This window comes from Stegostoma tigrinum, chromosome 11 (genome assembly GCF_030684315.1).
Source record: "Stegostoma tigrinum isolate sSteTig4 chromosome 11, sSteTig4.hap1, whole genome shotgun sequence".
Taxonomy (NCBI): domain Eukaryota; kingdom Metazoa; phylum Chordata; class Chondrichthyes; order Orectolobiformes; family Stegostomatidae; genus Stegostoma; species Stegostoma tigrinum.
In genome coordinates this window covers 21,392,702-21,411,260 of record NC_081364.1, presented here as the reverse complement: position 1 = coordinate 21,411,260, position 18,559 = coordinate 21,392,702, and the positions used below count along the sequence as shown (strand labels likewise).

The 18,559-nt window shown below is 38.3% G+C and overlaps 1 protein-coding gene across 6 annotated transcripts in view; it reads right to left on the bottom strand.

Moving 5' to 3' along the window:
• Positions 1-18,559, bottom strand: part of atp2b2 (ATPase plasma membrane Ca2+ transporting 2) — a 793,123-nt gene that overhangs the window by 645,546 nt on the left and 129,018 nt on the right. For 4 of the 6 annotated variants that reach the window (XM_048547367.2, XM_059649827.1, XM_048547364.2 and 1 more), the window contains exon 2: positions 8,032-8,101. The exons of the other annotated variants lie outside the window; for them this stretch is intronic. The gene's annotated coding sequence lies outside the window, so the exon portion shown is untranslated. The remainder of the gene's footprint in view (positions 1-8,031; positions 8,102-18,559) is intronic. 6 annotated transcript variants of the gene reach the window in all.

Sequence of the window (18,559 nt, the reverse complement as noted above, 5' to 3'; positions counted from 1 at the left end):
GGAGCTGCTTGGCCCACTGTGTTCATCCAGCTCCACACTTTGTTATCTCGGATTCTCCAGCATCTGCAGTTCCCATTATCTCACATATACTTTAGGCTGGTTTCTAAAGTAGTTGGGTCTTTCACACTTGGTAAAGAAAAAGTACAGAAATTTCCAGATTGCGAGTACAATTTCATTTTCATAGAAAATATAGTTTAAGGGATGGTATTCTAACACAACATGCTGTGCACTAATGCACAGTGTTGAGATTGTTTCCGGATTCATAATCCTCTGCATCATTGAGCATTCCAACCTCGAGGTCATGTGCCAGAAGAGGGAAAAGTTGGCACATAAATCAATACTGGCTCCTTTTCATATACCTCCCAGTAGACAGTACACACAAGCATTGAAATCCATCAGTCATCACAGCTGCATTTGTTACATGACATATGGTGTGAAATAACTGAAAATTTTTTAATAACAAAAATTATTTTTTTATTAATGTATGATACATGGGCATTGTGGATTAGGCCAGCAATTATAGTCTATCCCTAACTGCCTTTGACAGGTGATGGTAAACTGTCTTCTTGAACCACTGCAGTTGTTAGGGTCAAGGTAGATCCAAAATGCTGTTATGGAGGGAGTTCCCAGATTTTGATCTGGTGACAGTGAAGGAATGGTGATATGGTTCCAAGTCAGAACGGTGTGTGGCTTGGAAGAGAACCTGTTGCAGGATGGCTGCAGAGCAAGGAGTTCCAGCCAGAGCTTGCCCACTCCACCCACTCTTCTCTTTCTTTTATTTCTCGTCTCTTTATCTTCCTCCTTGGGCTTTTCTTCTTCTTTCTCTTCTCCTTTATTTACTCCCAGCCTCTGGTGACCTCCAGCAAGAAGCGACAACTCCCAGCCTCCGATAAGCAATGATGCCCGGCCTCTGGCCATGACCCTGACCTGGCACAGCAGCCTGTAGGCATGGCATGTGAACCCAGGGCCCGGTGTAGACTGGAAACCAAGTGTCAGCGTGGTCTGCTGTACTGAACTCTTATCTGTAACACTGGACATTTTGTGGCTGTATTGTCTAAAATCTTGTAACTAAAGAGGCTGTGCCCAGGTACTTCTGTGTCCAAATCAGCGCTGTAATTGGTGACGTATAAACGTTTCACTACACTCACTGATATATGTGACATTAAAGGCTATTCTATTCTATTCCCATGCACCTGCTGCACTTGCCCTTCTAGTTGGTAAAGGTTGTGAGTTTGGAACCAGCAGTCAAAGGAGCCTTGCTTGGTGAGCTGCAGCAATGCATCTTGTACACGCTGCCACATGGCTGTATCAGTGGTGCAAGGGAATGAATGTTGATGTCTTGGATGCCATCCAAGCAGGCTGCTTTGTCTAGCATATTGCCTATCCCTAATTCCCATAAATTTTTGATTGATATGACAAAGTAATAGAATTAAAATCTAATCTTGAAAGATAATGACACAACGTGAAATTTAAGATAAATGCTGACATGTACACTTCTAGGTTTAAGTGCCTGATCACATGATTCTGTGTAAATTTAAAAATAGAATTCCTAGGACATTTGGAACTGACAGTATAGATTAATAATAAATTGGAAAACTATGCTTTTAAATTTCAACTATCTGGCTCATGTCTGATAAAACTGGCACCTAATGGAGAACTACCTAGTTCTGCAGGCTAAATTTGATACTCAGCTACTTCACCAAGTGAAAAATTGTGGACCTCATCCACATATCAAGGTTCAAAATTTGATGGTACTTAATGTGGGCAGCCCTGACAAATCCTGCATTTATGACTGTTCTGAGCTGCCCTCGAACAAGCATTACTGAGCTGTCTTTGCGAATGCAACTGAATGGTCATTTCAGAGGGTTGTTAAAAATCAATTACTTTGCTATGGGTTTAGAATTGCATATACGGGCAGCAGGTCTCATTCCTTACAGAACACTGGTGAAACGACTGAAATTTTACAGCAGGGCAGTCGCCAGTGTGATGTTAACTTTTATTCCAGATTTATATTAGCAGATTGAATTACCTGCTTAGAGTTGGCAACAAATTTTCAGAGGAAGCTAGAAATTGTGAGAAAAAACATTGATTATTGCTGTTATAGATCTAATAGACAAAGAGAGCAAGAATGTATATTTAGTGGAATTTTCTTGAACAAGCCATGATGTGGAGATGCCAGTGTTGGACTTGGGTGGACAAAGTCAGAAGTCACATGAGGTATCGTCCAACAGGTTTATTTGAAATTGCACAAGCTTTCAGAGCACAGCCCCTTCGTGAAGTGCACCTTCGTCAGGTCTGCACTCCAGAAGCTTGTGTGGTTCCAAATAAACCTGTTGGACTATAACCTGGTATCATATGACTCCTTACGTGAACAACACAGCTAATGCTGATTCAGTTGGCAGTAGAACCTTAATAACAAGGATTCTATTGTCTCCCAAAATTTGATAATTGTTCAAGCAACAGAGGAAGCAGAATAGTCCTGAATTATTTTGAACAGGAGAGAAAAGCTAAATGTAAACCTGAGTGTTCAATAGTAGCATATGTCCCTTACAATAACCCAATTCCAGATTTTGCAGATTGGACACTCAATAATGAAAATATCAAAAATGAACTGACACAAAATTGAGTTTATATACTTTGGTAGTGTATTTGTAGGATCAAGTAAATAATGTACCATCCTGTTTAACTAAGCAGTTTTTTTTTTGCATTAAGCAAGATTAAACATACGTTTATCTAGAGCTTTCTAGGGCATAATTCTGGAATGTATAAGATTTTTGAAGAAGTAAAGATAGTTCAGAATTAAGGTTAAAGTATGATAATAATAACATGTCATAATGTTTTTACAAATTATGACATTCAGTTAAGATGAATTGAAATGATCATGGGAGACAGATCTCTCACATTCACTGAGCTGCTGTCACCTCAAAACATCTAAATGATTTTACAGAATCATACAGCATAAAAACAGACCTTTCAGCCCACCACGACTATGCTGACCAACAAACACCAAACTACACTAATCCAGCTTACCTGCGCGTGGTCCATAACCTACTATGCCCTGGCATTTTAATTATATGTTCAAATGCTTCTTAAATGTTGACAGTACTTGCCTCCACCACCCTGTCTGCCAGCACATTCCATATATCTACCACCTTCTGGATGAAAAAATTCTCCCAGATCTCTTCTAAATCACTTGCTCCTCACTTTAAACCTGTGTCTTCTCATCTTAGATATGTCTCCATGGGGAAGGGATTCTCAGGATATACCCTGTCAAAGCCTCTCATAATTTTGTACACTTCAATCAGATCTCCCCTCAGCCTCCTCTATTCCAAGGAAAGCTAACCTATCCTGTCTCTCCTCATAACTGAGAATTTTCATCACAGGCAACATCCTGATTAATCTCCTCTGCACTCTCACCAGGACAATTAAGTCTTTCCAATAGTGTTGTGACCAGAACTGCTCACAGTATGCCATCTCTGGCCTGGCCAATGTTTTATAAAATCATTACAAGACTTTCTTATTCCTATAATCCATGCCCTAGCTAATGAAGGCAAGCATCCCTCTTCCCATCTTCACCACTTTGTCTACCCGTGCTGAGACAATTAGGAATCTATGCACTTGGACACAAGATCCCTTTGTTCATCAGTAAAATGCAACACCCCACGTTAATGTGAATTAAATTCCATCTGCCAATGTTCTGTTCAATTTATCACCTGATCGATATCAGTCTGCACGTGAGACCATCCTCCTCGTGATCAACAAACCCACTAATTTTTAAGTCATCTGTAAACCTTCTGCATTCAAATCCAATGCACATAAGGTTAACGTACGTAACAAGCAGCAAGGTTCCCAGCAACAATCACTGTGGCAAACCAGTGGTCACAGGCTTCCAGTCACAAAACCAACCATCACCCTTTCTGTATTGTTTTGTAAGCTAATTTTTGGATCCAGTTTTCCAACTTGTCTTGGATCCCTTGGACTCTTACATTTTGGGCCAGCCTTCCATGTGGAACCTTGTCAAGGCCTTACTGAGGACCACATAAAACACATCAACTGCACTATCCTCATCAATATACTTAGTCACCTTTGCAAAAATCTCAACTAAATTAATCAGGCAGGATCTCCCTCTATCAGAGCCAAGCTGACTATCTCTGATTATTGCATTCTTAAGATCCTAAAGTGGAACCTGTGTGTTTATTCTATTTCATGTAAATTTTGTCTTTTCTCTTCCAGTCCCCACAGCTTAGTAAGGAAATCTTACACTGGAAATATTAACATCCAATGGAATTGTTGTGCTAAGACCATGTGTGATAAACAGATGAAGTGAAATACAAACAAAAGCAAGCAGAATTCCTTACAAAATAATACAAAGAGCAGAATCAACAGCGATGCTATTGCTTGTATTGTTTAACAAAAAACAGAAACCTAATTTAAATGCATTATCTTGTCAGGATTTTAATACAGCTCAAACCATGATCATTTACATAAGGAATCTATAGTGTTTGAACAGGTCAGGATAAGGGTTATTATTTGACTAATTTAATGAGGTACTCAGGAACAGTATACAGTCAAATTATGAAAATTGCCACAATCTAAGTGCCCAAAGTAGAGTTCAGGCAAAAATCACAAACACACATATTGAAGAGCAAATTTCTATTTATAAAGCACAAGTGGACTCTTAAGAGTGGAATAATTTTTCATAATTCTACTCTTTTGACATGATTGCCAGGCTACCAAACAATATTTTTGCACTTGTAACATGGGCAGAAGTAAAAGAAAGAACAAGTTTTATTTATATATTTTGTGCTAGATGGTAAATCTGAACACTTCACTCTGGTTATTTACAGCAGAGGTGAGTCACTGAACTGAAAATTTTTAGTGCTTCCATGACTCACTCCCAAACTGACTAGTGTTTACAGTTTAAGACAGTTCAATTTGTCAATGTTAATCAATTTTCTCAACAAACTTTCTCTCCAAACACTTTCACATGCAAAGCAGCAATTAAAACATGGAGTGCAACTGCTTTTTCATATCAAGTGGTCATTCCTCTTCTTCAATCAAAGCATTGAGTTCCAATGGACTTTTCTCCCTCAGGACCATTGCAGTCATGTTTTATCCAGTTTTATTTCATACCCAGTTGGTTACACTTCTTACAAGTGGTTGAAAGATTTTGTGCCACAGTGAGTAATGTCTGTTCCTCTAAGCCAGGAGCTCTGGGTTCAAGTTCAAGTCATGATAGCCATGAAAAGTGCATTCCTAATGCAGCCAAAGCAGATTGATCATCATCCAAAATGCCTCTGGCAGGCGTTAAGCACTGAAGCATCTCCTGGTTAGTCATGGTTGACATCAAGTGGCACCTCTCAAGCCTTAGCTCTGGAAATAGGCTAACCCAAAAAAACTCGGTCTGGAAAGAGACGTAAGTGCGTCTGTTTCTGCCTCGTGTCACTAGACAAAGGAAAGCCTCCAAGTCTGATATGAGCCAGTTAAAAATCAAGAGCCGGCTTTCTGAACTTCATTTCAAGTACTATAAAGACCGCTTGGGTACTCTAAGGAAAATAATGTTCAGTGTACCCCTTGGATGAAATGAAAGTAAAAGCCCAGCATCACCACCATTCAAATCAAAAAAGATGATGACATTTCAGATTAAAACAGATGATTAACATAATTTGCCATGTATTGCTATTCACCATGTCAACCAGAACCAGCCAGAAGTTTCCCACGAAAATAATAAACCATGACCTACACTTGCATCTATTTATATACTAAAAGTATTGCACCTCACCCTTAAGGCACCACCATAAAGATCTTCGCTGCACAAAAACATCTTGATCAGTTCAAATGTCCCACTACTTAAAAAAGAAAATATTCCACTTTATCTCCTTATAAGAATTTTCCATTCATTAAAATGCAGCCAATTTAGCAGCTGGCAACTAACACAAACCAAAGTAAACTGCTCTATAGCTGTCTTGCTCCTACGATGCAGTCCATTAAACATCTCCAATGTTGAAAGCTATACTCTAATAAATACAAAATGAATGAATGTATCAAAAGTGTAATGGTTCTGAAAATAATTGGGCTTATCCAGACACTTGGCTCCATATTCTTAAAAATGCCTCTAATAAATGTTACACACAATTCCCCTTTCATTGTGGCCTCAGAATGGCTTTTGCAACATTTTTCAAATAAATAAAAATATTTAATCAGACTGTTTGTGTTCCTGGAAAATATATTGCATTCATTGACATTGCTGTTGTGTAACCTTTAACATAATGAGAAAAAAATGTAAAATCTTCTGTTCTGTGACTCACTCTGTTTCAGTTTGAAATTAACACATGGGATACGGAATTCAGTGAACTTTAAAATGAAAGGAATCACTATTTGGAAATGTTTTCCACACTTGCTGGAAGAAACAGGTCTACATTTATGTTCCCTTAGTATAGAGAAAGGGTCAGCGGACCTCAAATATTAGGTCTGATTTTTCTTCACAGATGCTGCCACGCCTGCTGAGCTTTTCCAGCAATTTCTGTTTTTGTTCCTGATTTACAGCATCCACAGTTCTTTTGGTTTTTAAATTTACCTTCCGTTTTGAAGATTCTTTTCAATTGCTGAGAGAAATAACTGATAGATTATTAAGTGAAAGACAAGGGCAATTGCTGGATTTCCCAAATTAGCAGGTACAGTTTCACTGAGGATTTACAAATCAGCTTCCTCTTGATTCTCTAAGCATTATACTCCTCTCCAGGAGACTGAGACAAGTAACTCAAGGACAAACAAAAACTGAGTAATTTTTTAAAACATTCTTTTAACAGCACTTGTTTTTAAAATACCAGACAATTGAAACGAGGTAGTTGACTGCGAATGATGAGTTATCCAACTGATTAAATAAGAGTCTCTGACATTCTCATTGCTTTAAGGAGGTGGTGGATCAAGATTGATACATCAGGCAAATGATAGTGGGAGTGCACAAACAATGCTTTTCAATATCAGAAAATGAAAAACGAAGTAATGAGATGGATATCTGCTAAGTAGTGGTTGACGAAAGTTCACCTCAGAAGGAATATCAGAAAATAGTTATCATACTTTATCTGATCAGGGGATGGCAGAGGTTACTGAGTAATGGTAATCCCGGCATTATGTAAATGCATTCTGTATTACTGAACACACCATCTGACTCATCATGAACAATACAATAGTACGCTGACAGAGTACTATGTAAAGTATTATGCTGAAGCTGGTTCAAGGATGTAACATGTTTTGCATTTAGAAAATGTTGATAAACCACTCATCATTTCTGACATCACTTTAATATAACTTAGTATAACTGTCCTTAACATACTCGAACCCAAGTGTTATTTGTACCGACATATTTTATGTAGGAAGAGAACGTACACCCATGGGTAACTTCAAAATTAATAAGCATACTTTCACAGAAGTACTATGTTAGGGAAAACATCAGCTGAACAACAACATACTTTTAATTGGTTAAGGTGAATGAGTTGAAATTACTAATTTCAATTTGCTGCTTCAGGACCATTAAGTTGACTAACCACAGAATAATCAGTATATGCCAAATTAAATAAATTAGAAAATGATTTAATGAGCAGTTTAGTATGTAAAGGGTTAAAGGACCACTGCCCTTAGTACATATTGGGGTACATCAGGTCTTTAAGATCAAAGCAGTGGCAATAAATCTGATAACCGTTTTACAAGAAGCAATTCAGTCCTGTTGCACAGCTACTTATGTGTATAAGCTAAATCTGGACTTGCTTTGTTTTACATAGAAAAGCATTTGTTGATACTTATACTGAAAGTACAAGAAATACAGCTGTGGCTGTCTAAGGTCATCATGGAAAATGGCTGCTGGGCATATTTCCAGAACAGTTTTATACAAACTTCATGGGCAGATACACCATACCCATTGAATTACTGTAACAGTAAGTGCCCTTATTTGGGCAGGAGCTGAGACCTATTAGTTTACAAAGAGATAATTAATCAAGGCAGAGATATTAAAACATGAGTGGAAAAAAATACCATTGAAGTGTAGGGCTTGAGGTTGGAATCTTTAGGTGGAATGTGAACAATACTTCTGTTAGCGAAGTCCCTAAAATGAGAAGAAAGAATAAATTGAAAGCGTTGATATACACACCAGAGGTAACATCAACAATATTAATGAAGCATCCAATTTACTTGCAACTGATGGTAATAAAATGTTAACAGCTGTAGAATTAAAATGTGCTTACTGAGGAGCAGTCTTAAGATTCGACAATTCTGAAAGTAAATATATGAATTGCTCACTTAGCCAAACATTAATTTAAACAATACATGAAATGGGTTCAGAATTCCTTCTTAAGTACAATTTTTATTAATTCTGTGTCTCATCAGGATTAATTACTGCTGCTGAGTTTGTCAAACTTACTGAAATACTGGCTTAGATTTTTCTTGGGCATTGCTAGTTGGTTACCTCCCAGTATATGTCTCCTTCTGTAGTCCCTTGAATTTTCCTCTTTAGCCACTTACAACTATAGGCAGATTTGACTAATCTTACTGCATGGTGGGTGGTTTTAAATATGGGACAGTTTGTCCTGTTACTGTTCCTATTCAGGAAGGATGGAAGTTCTGCCATCCTACTTTGATGACCCCACTTCGACCTTTTAGTAATCATTACCATTAGTTCAAATGCAAGACAGTAACACAATCATCCACCAACTTGTTCCTTTATCTTTCTTGGGGAAGAGACAATTATGTCTGATTATGTCGCATTTTATTACACGATGTAACCACAACATAGAGGTGTAACCTGTTATTCTGAACTGGTGCTTCTAATACCAAACACAGCACAGCACAGACATACACACATTGATGATCGTCACATTGTACACATAATAAAATAGGTTGTTGCTGTTGCCTCAGTTGAACACCTAGCATTCTTTACAATTAGGAAAGTCTACAATATGCAAGAACCTAGAACATCAGCAAATGGATAGCAGTTTGTAGTGCTGCTAGATGACATCTATTCATATTTGCAAAGGAATTGGGTATCACTTGTCACGAGCAACCTTTTTCATAAAAGCAACAGATGACAAACCTGCCATAACACAGAGGTTTTTCCTGAAGCTAAGCGTAGAAATACACAAATGAACAGTAGGAATAACTGGATCAAGTTAAACTTGACAAAAAATGATCAGTTTAACGCTCAATGGAAAATACCCTGTACAGATCAACTGCCCCAATTGACCAATTCCACGGTTTGTTTAAAGCTTAACATGTGTCTACTATTAAAGCATAAGAAATTTGGTCCAGCACAAATCAATCCCCAAGACCAAAGCATGCAAATAATAAAAGCCTAATTTGGAAAAGCATTTGTACCAATGTATCAAAAGGATTTTCTTTTAAACTCCGTACTGTACAAAACACCTGGTTAGAAGCTTAGGAAAGCTGAACATGGATTTTGTAAGAGATAATGGGAACTGTTATCTTGGATTCTCCAGCATCTGCAAAGTGTGGGGCTGGATGAACACAGCAGGCCAAGCAGCATCTCACGAGCACAAAAGCTGACATTTCGGGCCTAAACCCTTCATCAGAAAAGCTTTTCTGATGAAGGGTTTAGGCACGAAATGTCAGGTTTTGTGCTCCTAAGATGCTGCTTGGCCTGTTGTGTTCATCCAGCCTCACACTTCGTTATCATGGATTTTGTAACATGCTTCCTATGTAACTAAGACATTGGTATAAAAGGACACCTTAGAAATTCTACAGTTAAATCAAATTAGGACTTGAAATACTCCACTTCTATATTTCTACATTGCTAAGTGGAAACTGTCAGAGAGAAACACCAACATCTTTCCCTGCTCTCAAGAACAAGAACATGTTAAAATATAGATGATTTAAAGATAATTCTTCTTGAGATTTCTGAAAATACATGGTACAATTTGATATTTGCATATGTTAGAAATTCTAACAGCTCTTTGTCACACCTGACGCTGGGAAATGAGGTGGGACTTACTAGGCCTAAAAGTTAATCAGGAACTAACACTGGAAGTGATTAAATACTTAATGCGTTCATCTTAATGGTGATTTTCAATCAGTTGAAACAAATGGATTAATGCCTCGATTAAGATCATAGAAAAAGGAATTTCAAGAAAACCTGCACATTCATGTGTTCAAATATTCATTCAAACACCTAAGCATTCACTCACCGCTACATGAAGAATTCATCTCAGGCCCATACTGTCTTAACAATATTAAGTCATCAAGCACCAGAGAAATAACATTGGGGAGGTAATCAAAGTTTAGAGCATTAAAAATGAGAAGCTGTCATAGTAAGAAACTGAAAACAGGATATTAAAAATAACAACACTGAAATAGAAAATGCTTTCTGCTCTTATTGCTTCTACTCTAGGCCTCTGACATAATTTTTTAAAAAAGATTGATTTCTATATCTGAATTCATTTATACAGTCACCGACCCCTGCTCTCAGATTCACAGAATACCTCCCTCAAGTACTTTCTGTTTTTAAGAAAGGTCAGAAGCACAACTTAGTCTGAACTGCTGAGTTTCATAAATAAACTAAAAATAATCTAAGGTCAGGTCACAATCAAGTTCAACACACATTCCAACACAATTCTGAGCCGTAATTTGTATTATACTACCCAATCTGGGATAATTACAATGCACATTGACAGGCAAGTGAAATTTTATTTTTTTTAATGATTTCATGATCTTTTTAAGATTACACAATGTCTTTTCAAGCAAAGCAAGACTGAACTAAAATTAATCTAGAGATCCAATAGGCTATTAGGTTTTGATTAGTCATTGTACCCTTCATAAATTTGCCAAACAAGGATGTCAAATGAAAATGTTGATGTCCAATCGTATGTACATTTTTATTATTAATAATTGTATTAGCTAAGTCAAAATTTAGGGCAAGTAGCTCTGGGCTGGATTTTCCAATTTTAGGCATAGCGTCATTTTTGGGGTTTCACTGAGTGCCCCATCATAGTGACATTTTTTACACTCTACTCCTCACCACATTAGTTATGCATCGAGCTTTGGTGCCCTTCTCGTGCAATCATGTAGCAGGACAGGCTGTTTCCCACTCCTGTGGGAACCTCTGGTGCCATATTTAAAGTCCAGCTATGTACCATGTGACATGCTGGGAGCCAGCAACTGGCTCCAGGCTTTCAGATAGGCACCTAGAGATTCTAAGGGGCAAGGTGATCAAGAAAAAGGCCATTCAATACCCAGGAGACCAACAGAGTCAGTTTGGACACTTGGCAGCCTGGGCCAGTGGCATCTCCAGGGTCAGTTGGAATCTTCCATGTTCCACAGGGATAAGCGACACCTCCTTCATTGTGCCACCTCTAACTCACTGACTGTACTACTGCATGAAAATCGCACCAATGCTCATGGATTATTGACTTCACAAATGCATACTGCATTTCCACCCCATTGCTCTCACCCACCTCATCTTTCACAAAAGCTAAACCTTCATGCATGACCCCTGGCCAAAAGCTACACAACCTTCAGAGGCTGGCAACCTCCAAAGTAAGCACCAAGTGACTGAGCATTAGAAATAAACCTAAGATCTATGAGGTTCACCCTGTGCATATTCATGAGATGGCTGTGTGCCCATTTGCCAGGCAAAACAGCCTCGGAGGAGTATACAAATCAAAGGTGTCCCTGAGCTCCAAAGTGAAGTCTGAGTTGACTCAACATCAGCCGTTATCAGGTGGACAGCTGGTGATTTGGTCCTGAAAGGTAGAGGAGACCAAGTCCATGCAGCATTCAAGGAAATGTTGGCGATGGGACATTAAAACAGAGGCCCAAAGAAGCAAATGACAAGCACTGCCAGCTATCAGGAATTGTCACTGAGATAACAAAGTGTAGAGTTGGATGAACACAGCTGGCCAAGCAGCATCTTAGGAGCACAAAAGCTGATGTTTCGGGCTCCTGGGAAAGGAGGTGAGTATTGCAACTGCATAGAAATGAAGTGGGTTAGATATAAACAAGATGCAAATACATGTAATAAGGAAGTGACCAAATAATAGCGAGATTCTGGTCTTGGTTTTGAAACTTTAAGGGTTAGATTAAATTAAATTCTTTATCTCTATGTCAATTTAATAAAAACAAACAATGGGGTTCTTCCTCCTCCAACTCCACATTAATTTAAGACTCTGCCTGTTTTCCCTACCCTTCTCTTTTGTTATTGTTGCACTGCCACCGGTGGGTAGTGCTCTTTAATGGTTCCTTTAATTAGAAACACTGGTGGCTTGGTGGCAATTTAATTTTAAAAAGAGCTGGTATTAAACCCAAAGGCCCAGGTTCAAATCCCACTTGCCCCAGAGGTGTGTAGGATAATACATCTGAATATGTAGATTTAAATAAAGAGCTGTGTTCTTCCAATCTGGGTACTGTCTTCTGGGCAGGGAATGCAGAAAAGAATGGCAGAAACATGCAAAACTAGATTGACAATAAAACTCTTGTAAATCTCTGAAAGTCTTTTGCTGTCCAACAAAACATCAAGATCAGTCTGTTAAAAAATAACAACACCAAAACTAACAGGATTCCTGTTGATGAAAGCATACACTGAATTAAAAGATACAATAAGACACAAATGAATTATCTACATATTGAATGGTGTTAAGCTTTGAAGAATATTTCCCTTATGACAAAATTGTTCATGTTAAATGCATTCAATTTTTTCAAGATTATGGCTATAATGCAGCTCTGAAGTTCAGAAAGCCCATTATGAAATATCAAGTGCATTTTCATAAACCAATACCAACTTAGTGTTTTTACATGAGGATTCGTAAATAAGCTTGGCATCATAGCCATGTCAGCAAATACAAAAAAGAGGGTCAGCAGGAGATTAACAATCTTTAGATTACAGAATAGTAATGGATGACTTCCACAGTTATCTGATGTAGCAGGATCCAACAAATAAAGAAGACATAGAAAATGTATTTCTATTTAAAATTAAACACGTTCATTGTCTTTTTCAGAAGACAGCAAATGTATTACTTACCCTCACTTTAATTCTAAAATACCGCCAAAAAAGGATGAAAAATTAAATATTTTCCAGGCTGTGGGAATACCCTTTTGAAAATAAACCATGTGCTTTCTACACTAATAATCCCCTTCAGACCTTCAGACAATGTTTTGCTTGCTCCGTGCATATGAAAGTATGCTGGATATGCAATTAAAATAGAAGATTGCATCCTACTATACTTTCTGTGTAATTACTGTTTTCACATGTCATAAAGTTATATTAAGGGCATTTTTGAGTGGTCTGCTTCACAGAGCTGTGTCAGCCTTTTTGAAGCCTTTCGTTTTTTCTAGTTTGTCATTTATAGCTGATTTATACTTGCAAAAATGCTACTGCGGCATTTTTCTATGTAGATAATACAGAGTTTGTTTCTTTTACCTAAGCTTTGATAAGATACTCTACCCACTCTTCAAGCTTACAGATATTTTTGGAAACCAAAGAGGCATAACTTGGGAAAATCATAAGTAATTCCTTTATCAAAGCACTGTTTTCCCACACATTTCATTCTTTCATAGCCAAAAGAAGAGCTTTAAATACAAGTTCTCATAAATCCAAAGAACACTGTCAATTTTTTCTCAAGACCACATAAGGAAAGGATCTGTCCTCCAGAAGCCAATGTTATAGATATGCATGCATTTGCCAAAATCTGTCATGAACTTTGACCCATGATTCTGCATCCATCCTAGACAACACAGCAAATTTAAAGTCTCAACAACTTCCCATTAGAACGACACAGCTGCAGGACTATGACTTGAGCACACTCAACCATCTTTGACATCTCAAAGCAGACATTTAATATATTGCCTTTGTCTCCGTCAAAAATGTGCATCAAATTGGTTATGCACTGCATAGACCTTGATCTTCATATCAATCCAAATTTACATCAAGTTCATTTTTGTGCAATTTTTGAGCATTTAACCAACTCACTTAGAGTACCCACAAAACAACCTCCAAGATAACAACCTTATCTAATGGTCATAAACTAGTATTAAACCGGTGTTGGTCAGATCGCTGACAATTTATATCAAAGTTCTTGGTGTGTCTAAATATGCCCGGACGAGTCTAATCAAATCAGTTAGTATTCTGGTGTCTCCAATTTCATACATCCCACAGTTGGCTTGCAAAAGCTGAATTCTATGTATCCGAAGCTCCTGCACATTGTTTTTAAAGATATCGCAGGATAAAGAGCACATCTTCAAAAAAAAAATCCCTCATTGACTTTACAACACAAACTATATGCATTGCCAGTATTGAAGCTCCAAAATTGTGCTTGAGGTATTTGACTTACTGTATTGCCGGAAGCTTGATGGAACTAGGGAATTGTTGGCTACCAGTAAATCAAGAAGCAAGCCCTGCTCAAGTCCAAATCCTCAAGGTTGTGACATTTGCACTCTTGCACAAGATAGCCTGCACTTGTAAGGGTGTGTTGTTTGTACTTTTTCCCATCAATTAGCACCAAGAGAGGGTTACAGCATACTGATCTGACATTGTCCAACATCATGAGTGTAATTTTCCCCTCCTCTTTGCAGGGTGGGCAAAGGAAAGAAAGTTAGAAAATTATACAAAGAGAAAAATCAGAATCTGATATCATGAAAAAGCTTTGCGATTTTCCCATTAAGCTTTAAGTAATGACTTTAGCCATTTGCCTAATTTCTACATCAAAAGCACATATCTGTCCCTAAGTAAGTAGATGACACAAATTCCTGAGATGTGAATCAGAAGGACCCGGTGATTACAATGTGCAACTGGAATCGGTAAATCACCAGTCTTCATCTTCAGCTCTCAGGCCAACCTATACACCACCTTAGTTATCAGAACTTTAGACGGGGGTTCTGTGAGACACAGACCTTGCATGATCTTACCAGGTCACACTCTGCGCAGGGAAACACCTGTATCGTGTGCATACAAAGATTTATAGTCTTTAGTTTGATTTCTTAGTACTTACACACTTAGTGCAAGCTTGGATGCTGCCAGTTTCTGTGACTTTCGTCCAAGGAAGAGGCAGGTTGCTTGTTACAAAGGGGAGCACTGAATAATTAAGGGGTTGGACATTATGCTTTATGGTACGGTGCTGCATGAATGGTTTTGTGGCAAACATATCTCACGTGTTTCAAGCATGCGACTATGTGTGAAAGTCAAAGGGCGGCAGTCCTCTGTGGAGTCAAAGTGGGCTAGAGTCAGTCAGGGGATTGACACAGTCAGTCAGCCTCTTGGTCCTACCAGATCCATGTCTTTGTATTTCAAGGATTGGGCCATGGTCAGTGCTGTAGGTCAAGTGCAACCAGTCTGGGGATCACAGATAGATCAGTCCGGGTACAGTAGACATCTGTCTGGGGTGTGGACCATTTGTTCCTGCAATGAGACAATGGGAGAGATTGAATATGCTGGAAGTGGATGAAAGAGCAGTTAAGATGATGCACAAGCAAGAGAGGTGGTGAGGTGTCCCCAGTCACTGAGGAGAAAACACCAAGAGTGGAAACCTTAGTAGTTGGGCAGACAGATGGGTGAGAGCCATTGACAGGATATCATGCATGCACTAGTGAGAACTGTAGTCCAGCAACCTAAGTGAAATACATGTGCAATGGCAGAGTCTGAGTAATGCTGACCCTGTGAGGTAGCAGACTGTAAAAGACCATTGACTTTCTTCTTGCACTGCTGCATGCTCCTGTTGACCTGTGACACAGCACCAACCTGGACTGTTACATGGGTCCAGGCTGGCCGTGAGTGGTGATGTGCTCTCCTTTGCCACCAGCACTTACAGGTCCCTGTACACAATGCAAAGAGTCAGGTTTGCATTCTGAGCCATGTCCTGAATGATAATGGTCAGGCACTACAGTGTGAGGGGCAGCTCTTGGCCCGTAGAGGTGGAAATGATGGGCAGTTGAGTATTCAGTATGGTACCGAAAGGCCATGGCAATGGCAAGCGGTTCCAGCTCTCCAGTGGCAATTCCACAAAATAATGCCAAAGAATCTGGTTGAATAATTAATAGGGTGAAGTGCAGAAAATTGATAAAAGTGTTGTTGCACATCCTGGAGGACTAGGCTCATGCTTGAGAAAGACAATTTAACTGAAAATGGGATATTTCAGCTCCCTACAATGAAATTAAAGCATAAAGCTACAAAAATCATACATAGCCCAATTGAAATCAGATCATGCAGTTTATTTATTGCTGGGCTTTTCCAGAATTTACTGAGAAGATTTAGTGCATTAATTCGTGAATTTAATGGGGAGGAAAAGCAAAACAATAAAACCACTTTTAGAAAAATAGTACACAGCAACCGAATAATTATTATCTGATATATTTAAAATTATGTACTTGGCACATGCAGGAACCAAATTCCTGGCATCACAATTGATTCTAGGAAAAACAATCTTAAAATGCTCATTTCTCATAACAAGTAGCCACAAACTGATGAGCTGATCTCATTAGCAAAGTTTCCAAAATGAGGAATTCGATTCTGAAGGATCCAAACTTCCATTTACAGATTAATGAATAGACCAGTATATGTATTTTTAGTGATTAATTCCCGTTTCTTAAGCGTAACATTACCAACTGGAAAATAGGACAAAGATCTATAATGTTAGATTTTCATGCAACTTGCATACTCCTGTACCTTCAGTGAAATGTTGGGTGTTTATGGGTGATAATGAAATAAGCAGTGAAATGTTCATATTTAGGACTTTTTTTTATGGCCCTGATGGGAAGATTCCTCAATGGCAAAATTTATGAGGGTCACCGATCAACTGCACAAATTAAATACTGTTTTTTTTTCCCCTGAAGGATCATTTTCAGAATTCCCTTCGTAAATCTACTTCTGCAATCTCCTGTAAAAAGGACCATTTGCAGCAGGCAAGACCCAGCAAGGAATCAACTACATAAAGTGTTGTGTGACCAATAGCTGTAACTTTGCCAGATAGCTGTCAGAATATTCAATACTGTTGCCACAGGTCAAATGTACATGATGCTATTCAGAAGTAGATGTCTGATAATATTACTGTCCCAACAAAGACAGCAGCTCAACAAGTAAGGAAAATTCGAGTCAGCTGGAATGTGAAGAGACGTCAAAACAAACAATTATCAAACCCAATGCTACAAAACATGATTTTGTTTGCATGTTATTATTTGTCTCAGTTATAAAAGTTATTGGCAAATTAACATCGTCTGTCATGTGTACAATCTGGCTGCTTGAGGAGAATCACAAATTGGCATTCCAAGTACTTAAATCCTTGTATAAAGGTGCGTTCTCAAGTAAACACAATTACTAATAAATCCTATGATTACGAACTCAGTTCGAGAAAGGGGGTCTTACGATCAGATTCAGCTTTTTCAGATTCAAGCTGTTGTCCTGATCTAATCGAGCAATAACCACATCCAGTTAAAACACTTGTTCTAATGAGATTTCAATGGATTGCTGTACTTATAAATAGATTACTGTCATGCTAGATTACGTCTGAGCCCAAAAGTGCATTTTCTTCTGTTGTTTGGGATTCTTCAACTCCCAACAAAAAATATTAATAATTTCAGTAGGGCTCACTGGTCTCAACTTTCAGAAATGCAGTAAACATCCCACAACTCCTAATATTGAAGGGGCTTCACATAGGAAAACTTCACAAATTAATTACAAATGTTCAGCAGATCTCAAATGAAACTGAAAATCTGCATCTTCCAATTACTAAATAACAAAATAACATAACTTAGATCTCTTTACATACTTGTTCTTCACCTCTTGCAACTCCAGTCTGCACATTTTAAAGGGGCGTCACTTTCCCAGAACATCAGCAGCACGCAAGATGGGCACAGTACTGGGAAGTCTATAGTTCCATCAGTCACTAGATATCGGAAGGTGAAAGCTTTACATGCATTCATTATAATGCAAACTGAATTACTCACTGAGGTAGAAGACACTCTGAATTATCTGTGCAAATGTAAAACAGGTTTTTAGTTAGATCCATCTAAAGGTTGAAAATTCTGAGGAAGTGTCTCTGGTAAATTAGCCTGTTGTGTGCCATTAATCTTCTTTGGGCAGAGTGTCCACAAATGGCAAACAGGACTAAAAACTAACAGATACATACATAATAATGAATATTGTAAATCTTGTAGAAAAAAATGGGCATTGTGCAGTGTGAAAGAGAAGCGATCCCCTATGTTTTAGGTAGAAAAATACTCAGGGAATGCCTTTGTGTAGCTTTCAGCAGAAAAAATAATCGTGCAATCTTCTCATAATAGGACAACAAAGGTGGCCTTTTCCATTGCCAAAAAGGCAAATGATCCTGTTAATAGAGCTGAAAATGAGAAGTGCCTCTACAAATTCAAGTAAATACACAATCTTCCCCAGTCTTCTAAAAGCAACATTATTTTATAAACATAGAAAATCAAAGGAGGATCCAAGATAACAAAGTGTGAAGCTAGATGAACACAGCAGGCCAAACAGCATCTTAGGAGCACAAAAGCTGACGTTTCGGGCTTGGACCCTTCATCAGAGAGGGGGAGGGGGAGGGGGAGAGGGTTCTGAAAT